The 27,346-nt window shown below is 37.8% G+C and overlaps 1 protein-coding gene and 1 pseudogene across 2 annotated transcripts in view; one reads left to right on the plus strand and one right to left on the minus strand.

Annotated features, from left to right (window-relative positions):
• Positions 1-27,346, minus strand: part of SLIT2 (slit guidance ligand 2) — a 388,499-nt gene that overhangs the window by 237,065 nt on the left and 124,088 nt on the right. The window lies entirely within an intron of this gene.
• Positions 21,040-21,757, plus strand: LOC133775402 (ribosome production factor 2 homolog; annotated as a pseudogene).

Consider the following 27,346-nt stretch of genomic DNA (forward strand, 5'->3'; position numbering starts at 1 on the left):
AATAACTCCGTGCTTTTTGTTCATAAAAAAAAAAAATCTTTCCTGACAACATGAGTCAGTCTGGAAACTAACAGAACCCTCCATGTTTAGAGACAACCACTTCTCCAAATATTCTATCATCAGTTCTGTATAGTTAATGAATCATAATTCATGTTCAAACATGCTTCTAATATTCACTTTAAAGTATTAAGATTTTAAACAATATGGTTTCAATAAATGAATTGCATCATAAAAATTCCAGTTTATGTCTAATGCATCAGTTATAAAAGCAATTTGTCTGCTGAACAATGCAGCCAGCTTCTGTAAAGAATGTATTTTCTATGCCAAACATGATCTTTTCACAGTTAAATAAACACTTGGTGCAATGAAACCACTGGCATTTCTCTTGGTAGTCTCTGTTGACATGTATTTCCATGACTGTCATATCTCCAACTCATACACTTTGCTTACTGTTTCAAAGAGTTATTTCATGCCTCAGGAACACCAAGATACTTCTGAGATGGGCTACATGCATTGTGACTGATACAGATTTAAAAGCTACTATGTTATCAAACAAGAGAAGCCTGTGGAATCACATGTATTCTGCAAAAAGTTATTTAGTTTAATTTATATTTAAAAAAATATTGTACTCCCAACTCAAAGCTATTAGTTTTGGTCTTTAGAACCAGATATTCATGGTAAAAGCAACTTGACTGAACACTTCCTGAGGCACAGTGGATTTTCCTTGAATATACATTTACTTACATTGTTCAGTCATTATTCTGACACTACATTACAGACATTGTTCTCAATTCAGGGAATTTCTTTTTTTCGTCAGTTAATTGAAGTTAAATTTGAGAGCAAATATGTGATGTTTTAAAGAATTGTAATGTAATTAAATAATGAATTTCTATAATTTAAAATGAAACAGCAAAAAAGTCACTGTTTTAAGATTTTAGGAGTAGCATAATTATCATAGTAAATTAAAACAAACACAGACTTTTTCCAAAATGTTTAAAAATTATATTTCAAAAATAATATTTATAATATTTACAGAGTTAAGCTTTAATCTTACTTCCTTTCAATAAATTTTAATTTTAAAATGCCAATTAAGACAGCACTACTTCTAGATTTGTTCTAAAACAAAACTGCATACTAATTATTCTTCAATGTGGATATACACCTGCAATGGAATAGTAACTCTGTGATATATTTTTAAAAACACTTTTCAATTCAACCTTCTATGGTGGTTGTATGAACTCAATTCATGCCCTGGGACCACTCTCAGAAGACTACAAAGCCTATTCAACTTCCATCCTTCTTTTTTTTTAGATTTATTTATTTATTTGAAAGGCAGAGAGAGAGAGAGAGAACTTCCATCTAGTGGTTCACTCCCCAAATGGCCACAATGCCTGGAGCTGGTCCAGTCCAAAGCCAGGAGCCAGGGTCTCTCACATGAGTGCTGGGGCCCAAGGACTTAGGCCTGCTTTCTCAGGCCTTCAGCAGAGAGTGGGATTGGAAATGGAACAGGTGGGACTCAAACTGGCACCTATATAGGATGCTGGCATAGCAGGCAGCCACTTTACCTGTTGGGCCACAACGCTGGCCTCTCAACTTGCATCTTAACACTACCTCCACATAGTCTTTCCTATAGCCCACTCAACAGTCTTGAAACTTCTGCCATAGTACTTGCTTGGCTGTGCTAGCCATTCATATTGAAGATGCTTATTGGTGAAGGCAACATTAATAGTGTCAATTACTCAATGCTTCGTAGTTTTCTCTTCAAACACTACTTGCCTAGAATACTACTTGTCTGATAGTATCATACAACTGACTTTGTATTTAACTAGAATTGGAAGGTCACATTGTAGAACAATGTATTCTGCGGCCAGCAGTGGGTTAACACCCTGGCCTGAAGCGCCAGCATCCCATATGGGCACCGGTTCTAGTCCCAGCTGCTCCTCTTCCAGTCCAGCTCTCTGCTATGGCCTGTAAACAGCAGAACACGGCCCAAGTCCTTGGGCTCCTACACCCATGTGGGAGACCTGGAGGAAGCTCCTGGCTCCTGGCTTCGGCTCGGTGCAGTTCCGGCCATTGTGGCCAACTAAGGAGTGAACCAGTGGTTGGAAGATCTCTCTCTCTCTCTCTCTCACTCTCTGCCTCCCCTCTCTCTGTGTAACTCTGACTTGCAACTAAATAAATAAATAAATAAATCTTTTAAAAAACAGAATATCTTATCAAGTAAGACTTACCTGATCTATAAAAAGTGACCTAAGATTCTGGCAAGGAAAGACATTGGAATTTATGTGTTCACATTCTTTTCTGATGGGAAATATGATCATAGAAGTTTGGAGACCACTGGAGAGTTCTGAATACTAACTTCTTACATAAACAGGGAGAATGGAGAACCATGCTCACAAGCAGGTAGGAAACAAGAGAAGACATTCAAGTTCTGCTGAAAGTCAGTCATAGATAGGTGTCTGGCAGTGAAGCCTCACCTGCTGAACACTGACAACTGGCTTTGCTGCTTGGACACCAGTGTGTCTCTACAGCTACAACACTAGAATGCGCTCCTACCAGCTCCTCCTGCTCAGCCCCTGCTCCTGCTTCAAAAATACCACACAGGAATTCCTAACTGGCTGCAAACAGTCTCACCTCACTTCTGTTTGGTCAAGTTTCAAAACTGGGAGTCTGGACCTTTTCATTTCTGTTTTGAAAAGTATAGCAGTTAAGGGCTAGATCATACTATAACAACAAAAAGTGCTCAAAATATACTTGTTAACAACAACAGCAACAACAATTGTACTTGCTACTCTGGCTAAACATCTCCTAGGAAAACAGCTCCAAGCTGTGTTCATTCTAACGGAGGCAGCCACTTTACTTAGTTGTCACGCTGAAAAGTCACAAACAGGGTTATTCAAAGGGGAATCTATGGAATACTGGATCTTTGCAGAATAAAACTATTCTGATAATAATATTGTCATTTGTTTTTGTTTTATTTTGATGACAACATAATAACACATCATTAATAATAATTACAGGGGTGATTATTTGATGTAGTGTTTAAAGAACCACTTGGGGAACTCACACCCCATTTTGGAGTGTCTGTTTGAGTCCTGGCTCCATTCTCAATTATAGCTTCATGCTCCTACACACCCTGGAATGCAGCAGGTGACAGCACAAGTAGTTGGGCCTCTGCCATCCATGTGGGAGACTTGGACTGAGTTCTTGGCTCCTGGATTCAGCCTCACTCAGATACAGCTGTTGCAGGGTTTTGGGAGATAGCTGTTTGTCTGTCTCTCTGTCTTCGAAATAAAATAAATTATTTTTTTATTTTAAAATACATAATAAGATATACATAAAACATTCATGATATTAACCCCCATAATTATAATTACAGTAATATATTAGTGATAATAATAATACTTATATGGCAATTTAGTTGGAAATTACATTCACAGAAATATTCTCATCTAATTATCATATTCTTTAAAAGTAAGTATTAATAGCTACCCACCACACACACACACACACACACTCACACACACCAAGGAAAACAATTTGACAGATACTATATAAATAATAAATATTTTTTAAGCCATGGTACACTAACTATACACTTTATGCTTCTTTAAAATTTGATGTTGCTCAGGTCTCCAGAGACAGATATACAGAAAGGGAGTTCTCATCTTGTAGTTCACTTCCCAAATCCTGCAATATCTGGGGCAGGGCCAGGGCCAGAGCTAGGTCAAAGCTGGGAGCTGGGTTTGCAATCGTGTCTCTTAAATGGATGACAGACCAAAGTACTTGAGCCATCATTGCTGACTCCCACCACCTGCATTGGTGGCAGATAGGAGCCAAAGCAAACTCCGGCACTCCAATATGGGGCAAGAGTGAATTAACCACTAGGCAAAATGGCCACTCCTCCATAATACTTCAGGTACTGCTCTTCTTTTTGAGAATTAAATTCCACTTTTTTACCCTGGTTTTTCTGCAATGACCTAAATAATACTTAAAAATTTAGCTCAATTGTCTTAGCCTATCACTGGGTTGTTTGCTCTTACTTATATGTGAATCTTGAAAATTATATATTCTGCTTACAAATGTTTTGTCTGATATAAGATTTACAAATACCTTCTAGTGAGTGGCTTAACCTTTTATTCTCTTAACTGTGTTATTCAAAAAGGGTAGTTCTAAATTTTAATTAGGTTCCATGCTTCAATTTGATCTGCTAGAAATGTAGTTTTGATTTTCTTTGCAAGAAACTTACATTCCGACTTTCACTGCTAAGTATGATGTCGTAGGTAGGTTTTTTTCATAGATGCTATTCATCAGTTTTGGGAAATGCCTTCACTTTCTGGATTCACGAACATTTTTATGAAGATGGATGTAGATCGTGAAATGCTTTTTCTACCTGTATGGAGACTGAATATGTAGCTTCTCTTACACCTGCTGCATTGGGGGATGGGGTAAGGATGGCTTAAAACAACACTATTACTTGTCTTAGAGCCTGGGGGGTTGAAATCAAGGTGTCAGCAGAGCTGCATTGCCTTCTGGAGGCTTCAGAGGAGAATCTGCTTCCTGTCTCAGCCATGTGTCGGCAGGAGTCTTCATGCCCTGCTGGTGTCAGCTAGGGGCTGCCTTTGACTTCCAAGAGCCCTGTCTTGGTCAGTGCATGCAGGTCTGCATCTGGGGACCAGCAACGCCCACCGAGTTCTTCCCACGCTATCGCATCTCCCCTTGCCTCTTCTTCTGCACCTAGCATTTTCCTTTTGCACTATCATTCTCTTGCTAAGTAATACACACTTAGTTTTTCAGAGGCGTTCCATTTTTAAAAAATACGTGCAAAGCTTTTCTCACAATACACATTTTCCGTGAACTTTTTGAAGCACCCTCAAAGCTATCTATGAATCAGTGGCTGAGAACTCAAAAATATTTAGTGTTATGTTTTAAAAAAATCAAAATGCAAGGTTTGCACATTGTACTTTTAGGTGATGTTGCTGTAAGATCATATTTTCGCATGTCAGATTTATCTTGCTGGGCTTCAGATATTGCTTAATCAAGAAATATTTTATACATTTGTAATGTTTGGGATGACTTTTAATGATAAAACATGTCATTTAACACCAACACAAATTTTGTCAAAGAGATGTTTTTAGCATAAGTATTTTGTGTGTCTGATGAAACCAGAAACACTGCATTATTAAGGTTATAGGAGAGTACAGCTTGTGAACAATTTTTGTTAATTCCACTGTTGTCAGTTTTCTTGTCACCATTTAATTGAAAAATTTTAATCTGCTCTGTGTAAAAAAATCAGATGCTTTGGCTTAAAGTGATTATATTTTTTAAAAAAGAGTCACCAAGCTTCAAGTGCAGCTCAGATCATTCTTCTAGGAGGCAGAGGTGGGAGCTTTCGTACACTTCCGCATACACACACAGATTACGGCATTTATGTCTGTGTAGCGGGATAAAAAGCACATTTTTTGCTTAATTCTTTTCTTCCTGGATTTTGGCTATGTTATAAATGTTGAAATTAGATTGCAGACAAAAGGGATTTTACTTAGTCTTGGAAAATATGTTACTCAGTTGTGAAAGAAGAGAATTACAGAAGCACACACAAATAGGTACATAATAATAAGCAGCAGGAACATTAAATAAAAGGGAAATTGCATTTTCTTCTTTTGATCTACAAATGAACACATTTCACAAGCACAGTGTAATGACAAGAACCACAGAAGTTATAATCAGGAATCTTAAATTTTAATTGAATTGAATAACTCCTAAATGTCTAGCATGTGCTCTTATGTTTGCAAACAGCAAATCTTTTCTCACTCAATACTTCACAAGTTCCTAAAGTTGCAATTATCTTCATTTCACAGAAGGAAAAAAAAAATGAGGCTTAGCAAGTGAAGGTATAGATATCACTGCAAAGCTGGAACAATTCGTTGCTCCCTGTACTCTACTATCTTCCCTTTTACATGTGTCAGGCTGCTACCATTGGCAAAGTTCTTTGACTTCTGGGGAAGTCACTGAATTGTATACAAGTCTCTCATAAATCCACTCATTAATTTCTCCATGACTTAGTTCAACATCAACAAATATTTTCTGCATATCTACTTTGGATAACTCACTGTATAAAGTGCTGAAAATACTCACCTGCAAAAAAGAAAAGTTAGAAATATCTGTTACAGGAATTAGGTGAGATAATGTACAAAAAAGGTTTTATAGTCTAAAATGCCAGTCTACACATACAATACTTCAGATAAGAATTGCCAAGATATATTACTATGATTGTGCTTCTGCCATTATGAACCGGGAATGACTACTGATCCCACAAGAACTCCTTTGTGCTTGTGCCATTATAAACTGGGAATGACTACTGACCCCACAAGAACTCCTTTCCCTGGCAAAGCTGATCTCATCCAGAAAGTCTCCACAGTGTGATCCTCCACATTGGAGAGTCTCTCCTAGTCAATCAAATCCATCCTTTAGTCTAAATTGAGGAGTCTCCAAAGAGTGAACCTCAGAAAGAAGGAAGGAACAGGATAAGCAGAAAGGGTAGAAAAATGACTGTGAGGGCTCTGCATTCTGCATGGCATTCCAGTATCTGATGATGTCTACCTTGCACCCAAAAATATGTTTTGCTTGTTTTCTTGTTCCCATGGCTAGAATATTTCTCAGGCCCTTGGACCTTTCAAATCATAGAATGATACATATTTTAACTCACTTTCTAAACTGTAATCCATATACTTATGAAATTTGTTACCACCGTTACAATTACTAACAAGTGCTGCTGCTTGGCCTGATTTCATTAAATAGCAGAAGTTTAAACTTGGCTAGGATGTACTGATCTCCTTATGTGGTTATATTCCAGGATTATCTTTCAACAGCTCCTTTCTAAAATAACATTAAGCTCTTTTCTTGGTTTGCTTTAATCCATTTAGCAGCCCACAACATTGAACCACATTACTGAGAAATATCCTTAGTGACACGACTGTCAGAGTAATTGTTAAGATTTCTCCGAAGATAGATTCTTCTATCTTATTTTTAGTCAGCTTTACTGAGGTATAATTTATGAGCAATAAATTAACCCATTTTAAATATACAATTCAAAGAGTTTTGATGAAGCATAAGCAATCATGTAAGCACTAAAAATGTCATGATGCAGAATACTTCCCTCACCCCTAAGTCCACTCACGCCAATTGGCTGTTTTCTCTCTACTGACCCTTAACCACTGGAAACACTGATATGTTTTCTATCATCCTGATTTTGCCTTTCCTGTAACGTCATAAAAATATTTGCTGAGAAGGCCTTCTGCGGTCAGATTCTTTCACACAATAACTCTTGAGAGTTATCAGTATTGCTAGTTTAGTTCTTTTCATTGCTGAGCAGGGTTATCCAACTATGTATCTGCAACACGTTTGTAGGCCATGGCCAAACGCTGATAAACTGGGTTCTCTGCTAGGTTTTATCTATTAAAAAAAATGTTGCTCAGGGAGATTCTAAGATGGCAGAATAGGGAAAGGACCTACTACTGTAGGCTAGTGGAAAACAGTAGCAAAACAGTGGAGGAGCTGCATTCCCAGGGACAGTTGGCGAGAACTCTGCAGTGGGAATTCTACAGAAGGAAGAGGGACACTGCAGATAAGCACAAAGGTGTGGACGTGCCACAACGAGTGCCAATTCAACACACAAACCCCGCAGCTGAGAGGCAGAGGAGTCACCAGTTTTGGAGATTGAGCTGAGAGTAGACTGTCGTGGCCCGTGCCACTGGCAGCAGAGCCTGAGGGTATGTTCGGCAGAGGACACTGTCTTTGAGCCCTGCCTGGAGTCCTAAGGGGGACATGTTACCCTTCTAACCCGGTGAAAATAAGCAGGCATGTTTCACTCTCCCTATTTCCCCACACTGGCTCCCAGCAATGGGCTGTGATAGGGTGACATTTTAACATCAATAGGAGCTCTGGTGGTTCTTGTGCCTGTGCACAGCAACTGGTGGGGCAAGGCACCATTGTGACATTAGTAGCAGCTGTAGCGGCTCTTATGTATGCATGCGTGTGATCCAAGGATTTTACCAAGGGAAACATCCATGCTCCCCACTGACTTTGAGTCTGGCAGGGAGAATTGACAGGGGGCCAAGCACCCACATAGGGCTGTGAGGTGCCCCTAGCCTCCCAAAATATCTCAAGCCCTGGGACTCAAAACACTAAGATAAAGCACCCACAGGCAGCTGACTCTGGGAACAATCTCTGCCTCTCTGTGGACGAGACCGGGTCAGAGTGGATCCTCTGCACACCATGACGATGGGAGCCTTGTGTGCTGAGACTGTAGGAACTCTGTGACTGCCCAGTAGGGTGCAGGGTGTAGCTGGATCCTGGGGTGGGCCATTGTACTAGGATCTGCACTCACACAAAAAATGCATAGATCCTCTATGGAGTTCATGAACCCATTGTGGGCTGACCAAAGGCACTGATCACCTTGGAAGAGAGGAGGTGAGGGTGATTATGCCAAAGGAGGTGATCGTACCCTAAAACCTGTTGACAATAGAGGAGATCTACCATGCCCCACTTGGGTGTCACCCTGGATACCTTTCCCACCCTGACCAGAGCTCCCTGGCAACACCCAGCACATGCCTCTGAATATTCACTAAAAGAGCAGACACTCCACTAAGTCACAGAGAAATAGTTCAAGATAAAAGCCGTAAGTGAAGAAAACCAACAAATATTTCCACAAATGAATAAAAATATACTCAGAAATTCAACAAGAATAATGTAGACACTGTGACTCCCCCAAAGGAACAAAACAAAACTTCAGTATTAGAATGTGTAGATGAAGAGACCAATGAAATGCCTGATGGAATTAAAAAATTAATCACAGTATTACTCAGAAGCAATGAGAAGTAAATACAGGAGTTAAACAAATCTATACATGATATGGAAGAAAAGTTTTCCCATGAGGTTGAGATGTAAAGAGAAATCAAACTGAAATATTAACAACAAATTTAGTATGTTCAACAGAAATACAGTGGAGATGCTTAACAACAGATTTGGTGAGGCAGAAGAAATATCCAAGCTAGAAAACAAATCTTTGGAAATTTCTCAGATCATAAAAAGAGAAGATTTATGGGATATGTTCAAACAACCCAATACACAGGACTTAGGAGTTCATGAAGGTGTGGACACAGAGAATGGATTAGAATGCCTATTCAGTGAAGTAATAACAGAAATCTTCCATAATTTGGGGGAAAAAAGGACATCCAAGTAAACAGGGCACACTGAACTCCTTACAGATATGACCAGGAAACATGTTAACCATGACACATTGCAGTCAAAGTTTCAACAGTTAAGCATAAAGAATGAGCAGGAGAGAAATGCCTGATTACTTTCAGAGAATCTCCAATTAAACTCACAGCTGACTTCTCATCAGAAACCCTAGAGCCTAGATGAGAATGGAGAAACACAGTCCAAGTCCTAAGAGAAAAAAACTGTCAACGATAAACTGTAAAGTTCTCACTTATGAATGAAATTGAAACAAATATCTCCCATAACAAATAGAAATTGAAAGAATTTGTCTGCTTGTCCAGCCTTAAAAATGATGTTTAAGGATGTTCTACACCCAGAAACACAGAAAGATTGTCATCATTACAAAAGAATATGAAGGCAGAAAATCTCCTAGTAAAAGTACAAAGGAAATCCAGAAAAACCAATAGGAATATTTATGGAAAAATGTTAGGGCCAAGTCATTACTTAGTAACAGTAACCGTGAATGCAAATGACCTAAATTCTACCAAAAAAAAAAAAAAAATGCAGCCTGGCAATACAAGAAACACACCTCATCAACAGAGATACATGCAGACTGAAAGTGAAAGGATGGAAGAAATGTTTCATGCTAATGGAAAGCAAAAATGAGCATATGTAGCCACCCTAATATCAGACAAAATAGGCTTTAACACAAAAATTCTTAAAAGAAAAAAAAAAAAAAGAAAGGCACTATGTAATGATTAAGGGACCATTTCAATATGGAGATGTGATTATAATAAATGTACATGCACTCAATGCCAGGGTGCCTGGTTATGTCAAACAACGTTGGAGGGGCTGGTGCTGTGGCATAGCAGGTAAGGTCACCACCTATAGTGCCAGCATCCCATATAATTGCTGGTTCAAGTACTAGCTGCTCTACTTCCAATCCAGCTCTCTGCTATGGCCTGAGAAAGCAGTAGAATATGGCTCAAGTCCTTGGGCCCCTGCACCCATGTGGTAGACCAAGAATAAGTTCCTGGCTCCTGGCTTCAAATTGGCCCAGCTCAAGCCATTACATCCATTTGGGGAGTGCACCAGAGGATGGAAGACTTCCCTCTCTCTGTCTCTCTGCCTCTGTCCTCTGTAACTCTGCCTTTCAAAAAAATTAGCTAAATCTTCAAAAAAAAAGTTGGAGGCTGGTACTATGGTATAGTAGGCTAGGCATTTGCCTGCAGCACTGACATCACATATGTGTGCTGATTTGTGTCCCAGTTGCTTTTCTTCCAGCAGCTACGGCCTGGGAAAGCAGTGGAAGATGGCCCAAGTGCCTGGGCCCCTGCACCAACATGGGATAGCCTGAAGAAGCTCCTGGCTTCAGATGAGCTCAGCTCAAGCCTCTGTGGCAAATTTGGCGAGTAAACTGGAGGGTAGAAGACCTTCCTCTCTATCTCTTCCTCTCTCTCTGTCTGTAACTTTACTTCTCATATAAATAAATAAAATCATAAAAAATAAAACAATGTTAATGGATCTAAAGAGTGACATGGACTCCAATACAATAGTAATGGAAGACTTCAACACCCCACTTTGTTCAATGGATGGATCAACCAGACAGAACATAAAAAAGAAACAGTTAATTGATACTATGGACCAAATGGACCTAACTGATATCTACAGAACTTCGCATCCTACAGTTGCAGAATACACATCCTTTTAATCACTGCATGGAATGTTCTCCAGCATAGGCTATATGCTAGGCCACAATCAACACTAACCAAAATAAATTTTAAAAAAATTGATCATATCATGCATCTATTCTGACAATAATGGAATGAAGTTAGAAATGAACAACTCAAGAATCTCTAGAACATATGCAAATACAGAGATTGTTCGACATGCTCCCAAATGAACAAGGGTCACAGAAGAAATCAAAAGAGAAAAAAAAAATCTGGAAACAAATTCAGATAACACAACATATAAAACTTATGGGACACAGAAAAAAGAGTGTTATGAGGGAAGCTTATAGCTATTGTTGCCTAGATAAAGAAATTGGAAAGTATTTTTAAAAAGAACTATCAATGCATCTCAGGGACCTAGGAAAACAACAAAAAAAATCAAACCCAAAATTAGTAGGAGAAAAAAATAATTAAAAGTAGAGAATAAACAAAATTGAAACCAAAATCAGTGAAGCAAAGACCTGCTTTCCTGAAAAAATAAACAAAATTGATACATCATTGGCCCAATTAATTAAAAAAAGGAACAAGACTCAAATTAACAAAAGTAGAGGGGAAAAAGGAGACATAACAACAAATACCACAGAAATAAAAAAAATCACTAGGATTTACTACACAGAGCTATAAGCCAACTAATTGGAAAATCTAAAATAAATGTTTGGATTCCTAGACACTTACAATCTACCAAAATTGAGTCATGAAGACATGGAAAATCTAAAGAGACCAATAACCAAGACAGAGATTGAATGAGTAATAAAGATCCTCCCAAAAAAAAAATAGCCCAGGACTGGATGGTTTCACGGCTTAATTCTATCAGACATTTAAAGAACTAATTCCAGTTCTTCTCAAGCTATTCAAAAACAATTAAAAGGGAAAGAATCCTTCAAAACTCCTTCTATGTGGCCAGTATCACCTTAATTCTTAAACAAGAAAGAGATACAATAGTGAAAGGGAACTATAGACCAATATCCCTGATGAACATACATACAACATCTTCAACAAAATACTAGCTAATTGAATCCAACAACACATCAGAAAGATCATTCACCCAGACCAAGGGGTATTTATCCCTGATGCAGGGATGGTTCAACATTCACAAATCACATTAACAAACTGAAGAATAAAAACTATATGATTATCTCAATACATGGAGAGAAAACTTTCAATAAATTACAACATCCATTAATGATGAAAACCTCAACAAATCGAGACAAGTTTCTGCATTGCAAAAGAAACAGCAAAATGAAGTGGCAACCAACAGAATGGGAGAAAATATTTGCAAACTAAGAAACTGATACAGGATTAATACATAGAGCTCAAGAAATTCAACAACAAAACAAACAATCCAGTGAAGAAATGAACAATGGACTTCAACAGGCATTTTTCAAACGCGGAAATCCAAATGGCCAACCAACACAGCACCACTAGCCATCAGGGAAATGCAAATCAAAACCACAGTAAGATTTCCTTTCACCCCAGTCAGAATGGCTTTCATATAGGAATCAACAATAAATGCTGATGAGGATGTGTGGGGAAAGGTACCCTAATCCACTGTTTGTGGGAATGTAAACTGGGAGAGCCATTGTGGAAAACACTATGCAGATACCTCAGAAAGCTGAAAAAAAATATACCATATGACCCAGCAATGCCATTTCTGGGAATTTACCTAAGGGAAATGAAATAAGCATATGAAGGAGCTATATGTAGCCCCATATTTACTGCAGCTCAATTTACAATAGCTAAGATATGGAATCAACCCAGATGTCCATAAACTAATTGCTGGACAAAGAAATTATGGTACATATATACTATGGAATACTACTTAGCTATAAAAAATAATGAAATCCTCTCTTTGGCAACAAAATGGATGCAACTGGAAACCATTATATTTAGTGATTAAAGCCACATCCACAAAAGACAAGTACCATATGTTTTCTTGACCTGTGGTAACTAGTAGAGTATGAGAAATATAATATATAGGAGTAAAATTAACATTTTGAGATTCAATGATGGCTTATAATCCTTGTCTCTACTATTGAGGAACAGTGTATTTTTTTTTTCTTCTTACTATCTGCTGAACTCTCTAGTAAGTGTAGGGTTAACCTTATGAGTAAAAAGTAAACTTAAAGTAGGTATTGTAAGAAATGGAATAGGAGAGGGGCTGGCTCTGTGGTGCAGTGGGTTAACGCCCTGGCCTAAAGTAATGGCATCCCATATGGGCGCCGGTTCAAAACCTGGCTGCTCCACTTCCAATCCAGCTCTCTGCTATGGCCTGGGAAAGCAGTGGAGGATGGCCCAGGTCCTTGGGCCCCTGCACCCGCGTGGGAGACCCGGAAGAAGCTCCTGGCTCCTGACTTCGGATCAGCGCAGCTCCGGCTGTTGTGGCTAATTGGGGAGTGAATCATTGGATGGAATACCTCTCTCTCTCTCTTTATGCCTCTCCTCTCTCTGTGTAACTCTAACTCTCAAGTAAATAAATAAATCTTAAAAAAAAAAATGGAATAGAAGAGAAGGAGGAGGAAGGGTGGGTGCATGGGAGGGAGGGGGAGGGTGGGGTAAATCACCATGTTTCTAAATATGTATATATGAAATACATGAAATTTGTATGCTTTAAATAAAATAAAAATTAAAAAGCTACAATGTTTGCATTTAAGCCTTTTGGTTACCAAAAACTCCATTTCTCTTGTGTAAACACCCAAGAGTAGTAACTCTTAGTTAGGTAGGAGGAATATCTTCATTTTTATAAGACACCTCATAATTGTTTTCCAATACTAATTAGTCCTTTTTGCATTCTTGCCAATAATAACGAGAGTTCCTTTGCTTCAGTTGGTTGTTCATGAACAAGATGGGATGTATTCTTAGTTTTTGCCATTCAAGTGTGGTTTAGTGGTATCTCCTCACATTCTCAATTCTCATTCCCCTACTGAGTCACTAGGTTAGACATATCTTCAGATGTATGACATCCTTTTAACATCTTTGGTGGAATATCTGTCCAAATATTTTGCCCACTGTTTTTACTCAGTCGCTTATTGTATTAGTGAATTGTAAGCATTCTTCAGATTTTCCAAATAAAAGCCTTTATCACATAGGCTATATAAATACTCTCTCATACTCTATGGTTTTCTTTTTTGTTCACTAAGTCTTTTGGAGAAGAAAAATTTATTTAATGCTTCTTCATTTTGTGCAATATTTAAGAAATCACCTCCAAAGCCAAAATCAAGATATTCTCCCATGATTTCTTCTAGAGTTGTATGGTTAGCCTTATGGGTTAAATGTTTCCAGATGATGTGAAGTTAGAGTCAGGTTCTTTTTTGTATATAAATATTAATATTTAAATTGTCATCTCTTAAAAAGATTATCATTTCTTCATTCAGTTACCTTAGTAGTTGCCATAAAAATAAGTACATGTTTGGAGGTCTTTTCCTAGACTCTTTGTCTGTTCAACAGATATAAATGAATGCCTTTGCTGCAAAACCACATTGTGTACAGTATTGCAACTTTACACTAAATTTCAAAATCAAGTTGTGTACATTCTCCAACTTTGCTCTGCTTCTGCCCAATTGCTTTGGCTATGCAGAGTGTGAGGCATTTTTTTTACATTTTCATATAAATATCATAAACAGTGTATCAATTTCCACAGAAAGGCCTATGTGAATTTTAAAAGGAATTTCATTGACTCTACCAATTAATTGGTGGAATGTAGTCACAGTAATAATATTGAGTCTTCAAAGCATGCCATATTTTTCTATTTAGGATTTTTCTAATTTTGCTCAGTAATATTTTTTTGTTTTAGTGTTTAGATTTTACACATATTCTGTTAAATTTATTTTCATGCTTCATATTTTCTGATCCTACTGTAAATGATTTTAAAATTTTCACCTACCAATCGTTCTTTGCTCTCACATACAAATACTATTTTTTAGACATTGGCCTTGCATATTATAATCTTGGCAGATCCACTTGTTAGTTTGAGTACATTTTTTTATAATGCCTAAAGATTTCTACAAAACCATTATGTTAGAGAGTTTCTTGGCTTCCTTTCCAAGCTATATAATTAGTTCCTTAGGCTTATTAGACAGTCTAGGATATCCAGAACAATGTTGAATAGAATTAGTGGGAATGGAAATTCTTGTCTTGTTTATGAATTTATAGGAAAAGCAGTCACCATATTGGAGTCTGTTAACTCTGTATTTTTAATGATGCCCTTTGTCAGTCTGCAGAAGTTCCTTTCTAGTCCGATGAGTTTTTATTGCTACTTGGCAAATCTTGTCCAGTACTACTTCTTTTTAAAAAATCTGTTAACATGTGGAATTGCAATATGATTTTTGAAATGTTAAAGCAACTTTGCATTCCTGAGATAAATACCACTTGATGATGATGCAATATTCTTTTTATTTATTGCTATAATGATTCGCTAAATTTTAAAAACAATTTTATATCTAGATTGATAGATACATACATACAAGATCAGAATTGGTAGGCAGTTTTCTTTTTATGATGAGTTTATCTGATTTTAGTATCAAGATATGCTTAAGAAGTGTTATTTTTCTCTGTTTTCTGGAAAGGTTTGTAGTTTCAACATTCTTTCATTTTCAAAGATTGGTAGATCCATCAGGGATGACACCTGGCCTTGGAGTTCACTTTGCTAGTTTGTTTTTATGGAAAGCTTTTAAACTATTCAATTTAATTAATACAGTTTAAACATCTATAAGGTGAGAATGAGGATTTCTCGTGAAAGAAAGATAACAATAAATGTAAATAATGCATGTCTAAGTAATCCATGCCAAAGAAGACATGAAAAAAGAAAATCAGAAATTTTTCAACTGAATTGAAATGGAAACCAGCTTCATAGTTGTGGAATACGTATCAAGCAGTGTTGGAGAGAAACCTCCTTCAAAGATGTCACTCCAGCGTCTTCTACAAGACATCTGTGATCCTTATCTTACTCATTCTGTACATGATGTGCCTTGTTTTCTCTGCCTTTTAAAAAATTTTTCTTCATTGTTGTTATTCAGCAGTTTTTCTGCATGTACCCTGATGTGTGTTTTTCTTCAGGTTCCATTTTGTATTCATTTGTATGTTGTTAGTTCTTTGGTTTTAAAGTTCTAACTAAATTTGAGGAAAAATCTACCAGTATCTTAGGAAAAAGTCTACCAGTATTTTGTGAAATACTCTTTCTGCCTACTCCCACTTTCTGGAATTCCAATTATATGTATGTCATATCACTTGAAACCTTCTCAAAGTTCAATGACATTTTCTCATACTCTGCTTGATTTTCATGTATTTTCTAGTAAAATATCCTTAATTCAACACCTATTCTTTAGTAACCATTTTTATCATATTTGTGCCTTTTTCACTTTGCACTTTTCATCTATAGAATCAAACTTGCATCTTTTCTTATATCTTCCCACTTTCTACTCATCATGTTTAAACGTCTCTATATGTTTTTGGATATGTGACGTGTATGCCATCCACATCTCTCATTCCTTGACTAGGTCTGTTTCTATTGATTGCTGTTTCTTTAATGTAAGCATCATACTTTCCTTTTTCCTTGCATGGCATTTAAGGTGTTATAAGTTGTACAGTGCTGGTATGGAAATTTCTGGTTTATCCCTTTAAATATTGTAGGGCTATATTCTGGGATGCAGGTATTTCATTTTGATTTAGTTTGATCACTCTGCTAGGCGAAGTTCAGGAAAGCTTTTGATCTAGGGCTAATTTGGCCTTCCTGCTAAGATAATACATTTCTGATGATTCTACTCAATGCTCTCTATAACAGGATTTTTCTACTCCTGCTTGTGGGAACACAGTTATTCTTTTCCTCATGTGAATGTTGGGATTCTCTTATACATTCCTCATTTCCATTGATTCATTTTCCAGTCTGACCTGTTTCCCTCACAGTCATGGTTGATGATCTTCCAAAGACCTGAGTGAGTCCTTCCATAGTTCTGCAGAGGTTTTTATATATTTTCTTCGTCTATGCCCGTTTCGATTCAGGTTTTAGTTGTCTTGTCCTCCCTGAACTATGGCACCTTTATTTTCTATTGAGAAATACTGTAACTCTGTTTGGGCTTCCCTTGGTTGCACCAAGTTTTGAAATCCCCTCTAGGCAGTAAGCTTGAGGAATCTCAGAGGTCAACCTTGTTCCACTTGTCTCAAAATTCCTCTCTGCACTTCCCAATGCCTGAAACTATTGTGTCATATATTTTTTTATTAATTTCCTAGTTGTTTGAAGTAGGAGAGTAAATCCCATCCCTGTTATTCTATCACTGCTGGAAGTCTACTAGATATCAACCACTTAAAGTACTGAAAGGCAAGTCTATTTCCATAAGGAATACTCATTTGGGTTAGTTTCTATTGCTTATGGAAATCATGACTGGAACATTATATATTGAAATTTCTACAAATGGAATTGAAATCAGCATAAATATTTATATTCTGACTCAAGATGATCCATCTAGTGATTACACTTAATATCCCTAATGACTGAAAAAGGTGACATCAAGTACCTTCTGATGAGATACAAAATAAAGTACAGAATAACATCTATATGTTATTCTCAAAAGTATTTAACAAAAATGTAATAAAATTTTTAAACTAAATTTTACTTATGAGAGCAGTTTAGGTTCATACCAAAACAGAGTAGAAAATAGAGTTCGCAAATATCCCCTGAGTTTACATAGCCATAGCCTCTCCCCCTATCAATATCCTATGAAAGAGAGGCACATCCATCACCACTGATGAACCTGGATCTGCACATCATCGGTACTCTACATCTATAGTTTACAGGAAGATTCATTCTTGATGGTATATATTCTACAGATTTGTACAAAGTGTGATGTGTCCCCACCGTTTCAGCAAAATATAGAATAGTTTTACTGTCCTAAAAGTCCTCTACACTCTGTCTATCCATCCTCCTCCCCACTAACCTTTGGCACCTCTGACCTTTTTAGTGTCTCCATACTTTTGCCTTTTCCAGGATGCTACATAGTTAGAATCACAGAATATACGGCATTCTCAGTTTGACTTCTTTCAGTTAGTAACATGAATTTAAGGGTCAGTCACATCTTTTCATGACTTGAAAGCTCATTTTTTTTAGTGTTGAATAATATTTTGCTGCCTGCATATATCAAACTGTATCTGCTTATCTAATAAAGGGCACTCTGGCTCCTGCCACGTTTTGATGATGTGAATAAAGCTGCTTTAAACATTTATGTGTACATAGTTAAAATACCAAGGAACAAGATAAATACCGAGGAGAATGATGACTGGATTCTGTGATAGGACTATATTTAATTTTATAAGAAACTGCCAAACTGTCTTCCAAAGTTCTTATAAATCGTATTTTTAGATGAAATTTCCAATCATGGAAAATACAAGTGATAAAATAACATAGCTTTTTCTACATTGTTCATGAGATAAATGTAGATATAGCAAATGTGGAAAAATATTAGCAACTCTTGAGTTATATGGTAGGTGCAAGATGATCACTGAAATATTCTTTCAAATTTTATTGCATCTGAATATTTCCACAATAAAAATAGCACAAAGTCTCTGAAATATCTAACAGTCTCTATGCCATTCAGCATATAAAAGCAGACCCCATATTGCTGTACTTCAAAATTTCGTGTGAAACAGAACTAACTGAGACTGTGCAGGTCAGACATTTACTGCTGTGAATGAGATGCTACTTGAGAGGCCTGCATCCCATATTGGAGTGCATGGGTTCTAGTCCTGGATCCACTCTTGATTCCAGCTTCCCAGTGATATATATCCTAAAAGGCAGCAAGTGAAGTTTCAACTGTTGGTTCCAGGCCACCCATGTGTGGGGCGTGTATTGAACCCCAGGCTCCTGGCTTGATGTGGCTCAGTTCCAGCCATTGCAGTCATTTAAGGTCTGAACCAGGAAGTAGGAAACATTCTTGCTTGCTTTCTTGCTTTCTCTCACCCTAGGCCTTTCAAATAAATAAGCTTTTTAAAATAAGATTTCTAAAATTCTAATGCACATTTTCCAATGAGCTTTTTAAAGAACCTTCATAAGCGTATCAGAAATCTAACAATCACTTCTTAATAATGCAATGGGCTCTGAAGAGGGATGTAAATTGCAATCCCATCGTGAACTTATCATCAATGACATATCCTGCTTACGTGCTGATAGATAACCTATCTCCTCAAAGTATGTACTGTCTTTTCAATTTTGCAAAACATGAAAACAAATTTTAGTAAACACTGCCACTTCTGCAAAACTGATTTTCATGACTGCTTTTAGCATATAGAAGATTCTGGATAGTCATTGGCCACTTTGAACAACCACACCCCATATCAGACTCCTTGGGTTTGAGTGCTTGCTGCAGTCCCAATTCCAGATTCCTGCTAATGCACATCTTAGGAGGCAGCAGGTGATAGCTCAAGTACCTGGGTCACTGCCACCCACGTGGGAGAACTGGAATAAGTTCCTAGCTCCAGCATTGGCCTGGCCCAATCCTGGCTTCTTTGCATATTTGGGACAAGGACTAGATGAAAGAACTTTATCCGTCTCTCAGCCTTTCAAAACAACTAGTAGATAGATAGGTAGAAAGATATTTATTTTAAAAAATATTGTAAATTATTCATCTTTTCCAAATAAAACTAATTCATCTATAAACAAGAAATGGATATCTGCATCGTAGAATAATAATAAGCATCACAGTGATCATAGTGACATTAAATATATGCAGTCTGGATGTGAGGAGCTCAACAAAATTTCTTTACCACAACTGGATCAAAAACCCATCATGTGGCCATAGCAGCCATCTGGGGGGTGAACCAACAGAAGGAAGATCTTTATCTCTGTCTCTCACTCTCACTGTCTAACTCTATCTGTCAAATAAATAAAAAAAAATCATGATCATGACTATTGTTTTCAGTATATTTTTTCTTTATTTTTAATATTAAAAATGTAAAACTATGTATATAAATTTTAGGTGCAGCGTTTCAGACTTGACATATCTATTCATAGCACTACAGATGCCACCCCCATCAGGTAGGCACAGTCCTTGGAGAAAAAGCCTAATAAACCAACTATATTCTGATGCTTGTTACTTATCATGGAATTATTCATCTCTTTCTCTCTTTCTCTGCTTTGGGTTTCCTAATTCTATGCATTTCTATATAAAATGTAATTCTATACATTTCTATTCTTCCAATACCCACCTATTTTTTCAGTTCTGGCATGCCAACTACTCAAAATTGTGATAGATGAATGAACCAAGGAACAAGCGAAAAAGCCGGGGAAATGGAGCTTTAATACGAGGGTATGGGTTAAAACTATATAACCTGTGCTTTAATAATGTTATGCTTCTGTGTGTGTATGTGTGTATTATATTTGGCTACAATATTACAGAAGAGTGTAAAATAGAGAAAAGTGACAAATTAGTAAATTTAAACAAAAATGTTTCTAAATTTTTAGAGAAGTTATATCTGTAATCCTTCAACATTCTGTGCTTGGACAAAGGTAATAAGATTCAATATCTAGAAAATAGATCTTCACAAAGTTTGTGATTAAAACAGTGGCACATGGGAGATATGGGTTACATTGCTACAGAAACCCCTTCACTAAGCAGTAGAAGCATCCAAGGTGACTACTTACAGCCTCTGAGAGTTCAGTGCTACCTCATCCCACACTTCAAGATCAGCATTTAAAAGTATGCACTGACTTCACTGGTTTGACAGTTTTTCCCTTTTTCTCAATCTAAGAACTTTTGGTGACCATGGATTGGTTTCTGCTCTTGGTTAATTCATTCTCTGTTACCGAACATGGGTACCTTAGCTATTGTCCCCAGAGAGAACAGCTGTCGAAAGACCCTGAAGCTCAATGACTTGCACCAACCCCTAAATGCTCTCAACAACATCCTGGAAATCTGTCCCATCCAGTTGGACTTGGACCCTTTCTGCTGTGAATAACACAGTACCTTACAAGCAGTTGTTACATTTTAGACTGCTCACATCGCCAGAAATTTATTCTGTGTGTTCACATGGCTTGGTGTCAGTAATGATGGACACTTTGCAGAGATATGTTACAAAACGAAAAAATCCAAGAGATTCCTTGAGAGACATGAAAATTAATGAAAGTATTAAAAATGCCATGCTGATTAAAGGAGGAAATGAAAATGCAATACTGACACAAGTACTCAGAAATGTGTAGGCACTGAGAAATACAAATGGAGTTCTGTATAGAAAGAGAAGCATTACAAGACTATTTGATGATCAGACATCCCTGGAATCCTTTTCAATGAGTCAGTTTGTTCTGTACTCAAGTTTGGCTCCCATAAAAAGAAGCAACCAAATAATCTAATACGAAGTCCAATGTATGATTATCATGAGTTGGATGACTGAATTGGGTATTGAGAAATTTGTCTTTCTAAAAACATTAAGCATAGTAAATGCCCAGAGGAAACAAATGCACGTGAATATTTGCTGGTGACGATTGTGACAGAACACAAGAAAACCGAAGATTAAAAGCTCTTCTGATTTCTTCAGAGACTGCACAATATCAGATGTCTGCTTGGCTGGAGCAGAGGCCTTCCACACTCACTGCGCTGCATGGGAAGATTTACTTTCAAAGCTACGCACTGCTGTTTAGAAAAATCTGACTGCAGAACATCTCAGGATGAACTACAAGAGAGGAGACTTTCGCTGGGTCCAGTTCTGAGGTGGACATACTTGGCATCAGATGGCCTTTATAAATTATCTATGAAGCTCTCAAACCACAGAAGAAGAAAAATATCTTCCAGTTTACTTTTGGTACAACTTGTGAAAAGATTCATATATAAAAGACAGACTACAAACCAGGTAAATGATGAGCCTGAGGCACTAACCTGCAGAAAGGTTAACAGAGAACCATGAGGAAAAATTAAAGACGCATTAGAAAGTTGATGGATTTTTTTTTAAAGAAAGGTCTTGGGGCCAGTGCTGTGGCACAGTGGATAAAGCCCTGGCCTGAAGCGCCAGCATCCCATATGGGTGCCAGTTCTAGTCCCAACTGCTCCTCTTCCAATCCAGCTCTCTGCTATGGCCTGGGAAAGCAGTGGAGGATGGCCCAAGTGCTTGGGCCCCTGCACCTGCGTGGGAGACCCGGAAGAAGCTCCTGGCTCCTGGCTTTGGATTGGCGCAGCTCTGGCCGTTGTGGCCATCTTGGGAGTGAACCAGCAGATGCAAGACCTCTCTCTGTCTCTACCTCTCTCTGTAACTCTGTCTTTCAAATAAATAAAATAAATCTTAAAAAAAAAAGAGAGAGAAAGAAAGCTCTTGAGAGGACATGGAAGTTCACAGGGGCTGAGTAAGGAGTTTTTATCTGCTGCATGCAATTAGCACAACAATGTAAGTGGTCTGACTCCAAATGGAGTGTGGGCTGCGTATCTGCCTTTCATGGATCTCTAGTGACAACTCTGGCAGTGCAGAACAGCGGTCATGGTTATTAGTGCAGCATCATAAAAATTATTCCTGCTTAACATACAAACGCAAACTTCCATCAGCAGGTATGTACATGTCTACATTGCTACAGCTCGTACACTTTCAGTGTTCTTAATGGACACATGCTCTTTCAGGGGGCTTCCTCAAATTGCACCTGAGACATGATAAAGTATTCATGTAGTTTTAACCAGTTTTGCCTATGTGAGAATGATTCAGACATTTAAGAACTCAGTTCTCCAAGCAAAACAGTTAGCAATTTATTTAAACTTTGTTAATATGGTCACTTATTCTTTCCTGTATTTTTCATTTATTTGTCCATTTAATACATATTTTTTAGAAATTAAGTACACAGGATACAATTGAATACTCTGTCCCTTTATTGCATTTACAGTCAAGTGAAGAATAGATAAAGTTTCTTAAAAGAGGTTAAAAAAGAAGAAAATTGTTTGGGAGATTTCTCATTTTTTAAATTGACATATAATGGCCGGCGCCGTGGCTCAATAGGCTAATCCTCCGCCTTGCGGCGCCGGCACACCGGGTTCTAGTCCCGGTTGGGGCACCAGATTCTATCCCGGTTGCCCCTCTTCCAGGCCAGCTCTCTGCTATGGCCCGGGAAGGCAGTGGAGGATGGCCCAAGTGCTTGGGCCCTGCACCCGCATGGGAGACCAGGAGAAGCACCTGGCTCCTGGCTTCCGATCAGTGAGATGTGCCGGCCGCGGCGGCCATTGGAGGGTGAACCAACGGCAAAAAGGAAGACCTTTCTCTCTCCCTGTCTCTCTCTCTCACTATCCACTCTGCCTGTCCAAAAAAAAAAAAAAATTTGACACATAAAATCACACATACTTAAGTGGTGTAACGTACACACCAATTTCAGCAGAGCTATTTTCTCAAACATTTTTCATTTTATTGTGAGGAAAACATTCAAAATCCTTTCTTCTAGGTTTTTTGAAATATAAAGTACATTCATCTTTTTTCTAGTCACCCTACCACACCACAGGACACCAGAACTTATTTCTGTCATCTCACTGTCACTAAGTTCCCATTGGCCAACATTTCCCCAGCCCTCCCTCCTCTCTAGGCTCACTCATCACAAATAGGTGGTAAAGAAAATTTATGCATATGCAGGAGGATTTGCACATTATTTTGGTATGAAAAGTCAAGTGTAACCTTTGAATAACTAAATGATACATCAAAACGCCAAGTTTTAAAATCATGCTTTCTATGGCAGAAACATATATTTTTTTTAATTGCAGGACAATCATTCTCAAAGCACAAAGTCCTATGGGGGTCACTGAGTTGCTTTTCAGTGGGTCCTGAGAGGTCAGAACTACAATTATAAGAACATAAGATGTCATTTGTCTTTTTCATTTTCAGTCTCTCCGGAGAGGCTGTCTAGGTGATACCACAACTGTTTGAACGTGGAAATAGGTGGAAGAATGCACATTCGTCTAATAAACCAGACACTACCAAAACTTGGAAAAGCACAAAACAGTGATACTCTTCTCCAAACTATTTTGTGTGGGGAAAATGTGTTTTTGCATAAATATATTCTCATTTTTTAAAAATTTATTTATTTTAAAGGCACAGTGATAGGGGAGACAAAGAACGAGATCATCTATCAAATGGTTCACTTCCCCAAATGCCCACAACAGCCAGGGCTGGGTCAGGCTGAATTCAGTATGCAGAAACTCCATTTGGGTCTTCTCTGAGTGCAGCAGGAGCCCAAGCACTTGAGCCATCATTTGCTGGCTCCCAGCACATCAGCAGAAAGCTGGATCAGAAGCAAACAGTAGCTGGGGCTCAAGCAGGCGTTCTGATATGGGATACTGGGATCCCAAGCAGCAACGTAACTGCTGCACCTCACTCCCACCCCCTCATTAACATATATTATTTATGTTAACCCATGAAGGTTTTTTCATTTATTAAATATATATCTTAAAATTTTCTGCTTTAATTTATAAAATTATAAACACTAACAAATGGTCTAAGAATGTGAAGGAATCCTGAGACCTAAGTACTTAAGGAACAGTGATGTCAAATATAAAAATGACAACATTAGGATTTTTTAAAACTTTGCCATTGTCACTTTTCTTCCTCAGATATCTACAACATTCAAAGTAACCACTAAAATGACATTCTTTCCTGGCTTAATATACAGATGTTTTTGTAACTATAATGACAATTATAGAAATATAAAGTTACTAAATTTAAAGAACCCTAAGGGATCTTGGAGGTGTACCCTTTGAATTTACCAATGTGGACACCAAGTCCAACATGAATTATATGACTTGCTATAACTCAAACACCTAGCTAGTGCAATACTAAATCTCAAGACTACTTCTACTATCCCTCATTATTCACCTGTTATGACTCACATGAATTAACATCTTACTCAAAGCAAGTATTATCATATTAAAACTTTTAAGCACAAACATTATTTCAGGCCTTTATTTATAAACCAGGAAAAATGAAAACTCTCAAGCAATGCTACACTTGATCAGTTATAGAATCTGCATATTTGATTCATTCGTCAGTCTTCCTTTGCATATTTTTGCCAACAAGTGAGACAATAGAACCTGTAAAACAAAATGCCTCATGAAGACCAATAATGCTGTTCTTCCTTCAACAATTATGCAACAGATAGCTGTGTGTTACTATTAATCTGCTTAGGATCTAAAAACACAGGGGCTGGCATTGTTGCATAAAGGGTAAAGCTGCTACCTCTGACACTGGCATCCCATATGGGTTCTAGTTGCTCCACTTCCAATCCAGCTCTCTGGTAATGGACTGGGGAAAAAAAAGGTCTAAGAGGCTGGCGCTGTGGCACAGCAGGCTAAAACCTCAACCTGCAGTGCTGGCATCCTATACTGAGGCTAGTTCGAGTCCTGGATGCTCCTCTTCTGATCCACCTTCTTGCTGATGTGCCTGGGAAAGCAGTATAAGATGGCGCAAGTGCTTGGGCCCCTGCACTCATGTGGGAGACTTGAAGAAGCCCTTTGGATCAGCTCATCTCTGGCCATTGTGGCCATTTGGGGAGTGAATCAGTGGAAGGAAGACTCTCTCTCTCTCTGTCTCTACCTTTCTCTGTAACTCTTTCTTTCAAATAAATAAGTCTCTTAAAAACAAGATCTAAACATGAAAATTCAATAATAAAGAAACAGTGCCTAGTTCACCAAGTTACAAATGTTAGAAACCCTACTAATTTTGATTAATTGTCTAATAGCCACCTGTACACATACACATTTGCTATGTGACAATTGATATTTTTACATATTTATTAATTCATTTTTACCAACAAGGATTTCAGTGCTACAATAAGAAGAAAAGAAAGAGAAAAAAGATTAAATTCCAAATTTGAAAAAAGTAGATTAGTATCTGAGAGGTTAACAGGTTTCAACTCTTTGGTTTATTGATACCTATGATTTTTGGAACTGGCAGAAAAGTGATCAATGTATTGAATGAAAATAAACTCTTGTCTCAAATTGTACAATTTGGGACATGTTCAATCGGACTTGCCCCAAATGGTGGAGTTAGAAATGTGCCAGGGGGTTCCAATACAATCCCATCAAGGTGGCATGTACCAATGCCATCTCACTAGTCCAAGTGATCAATTTCAGGTCACAATTGATCACACTGATAGGTCTAAGAGTCAAAGGGATCACCAAACAAGACTAGTGTCTGCTAATACTAACTGATAGAATCAAAAAGGGAGAGAATGGGAAGCAGGATACACAACAGACTCAGAATGGCAGATGTCCTAAACAGCCCTTAAGGCATTCGGATCTGGCTGAAGAGCCCATGAGAGTATTGTAGGCATGGAAAGCCAAGACACTCTGGCAAAAAAAAAAAAAACAAAAAAACAAAACCTAAATGAAAGATCTCTGTGAGTGAGATCCCAGTAGAAAGAATAGGGCCATCAAAGAAGGAGGTACCTTTCTCTGAAGGGAGGAAAGAACTTCCACTTTGACTATGACATTGTCTGAATAAGATCGAAATTGGTGAACTCAAAAGGCTTCCATAGCCTTGGCAACTCATGACTAGAGCCTAGGGAGATTACTGATGCCAAAAACAAGAGTGTCAAATCGTTAAGTCAACAACAGGAGTCACTGTGTACTTATTCCTCATGTGGGATCTCTGTCCTTAATATGTTGTCCAATGTGAAGTAATGCTATAACTAGTACTGGAACAGTATTTTACACTTTGTGTTTCTGTGTGGGTGCAAACTGATGAATCGTTACTTAATATATACTAAATCGATCTTCTGTATATAAAGATAATTGAAAATGAATCTTGATGTGAATGGAATGGGAGCGGGAGCGGGAAAAAGCCACTGTAATCCATAAATTGTACTTTGGAAATTTATATTTACTAAATAAAAGTCTAAAAAAAAAAAACTTGGGAGTTTCTCAAAAATAAATTAGCTTTCTATATGAAAAAAAAAAAAAAAGAAAAGAAACTCTTATTCTGTGTAGTTACAGCTAAGAAGCCACACAAGAATTTCCTCAAAGTACTAAGCACACAACTTTCAGTAACAAATTGAAGCCGTGTTTCCTACTTGCTGTCTACACGAACAGGAGGACAAGGGCTGAAGAAGGAAAGAAGGACAAAGGGAGGCAAGAGGGAAGAAAAGGCCAGGGGAGGAAAAAAAATGAAAACAGGAAACTGGGAGGAAAGACAAGAACGGAGCAACGGAGGTGGGAAGTGAGGTACCAGAGAAAGACTCAATCTATCAGATCCATGATTGGCAGGAAGCGATTGACCGCTAGGCAACAAAAAGGATGGAACTGCTAAGAACAGACCATTTAATACCTGAGAACAGAGAAATGGCTGTCTAGATCACAAGGCAAAGCACACAGAGCAGGCATCCCCAAGCTGGACGCAACTGATTAAAGTGCAATGTTACTTCCTTTATTCCTTAAGAAATCTTTCTCTTCACAAAGTAATAAGCA

Source organism: Lepus europaeus, chromosome 16 (genome assembly GCF_033115175.1).
Source record: "Lepus europaeus isolate LE1 chromosome 16, mLepTim1.pri, whole genome shotgun sequence".
Classification (NCBI taxonomy): Eukaryota; Metazoa; Chordata; class Mammalia; order Lagomorpha; family Leporidae; genus Lepus; species Lepus europaeus.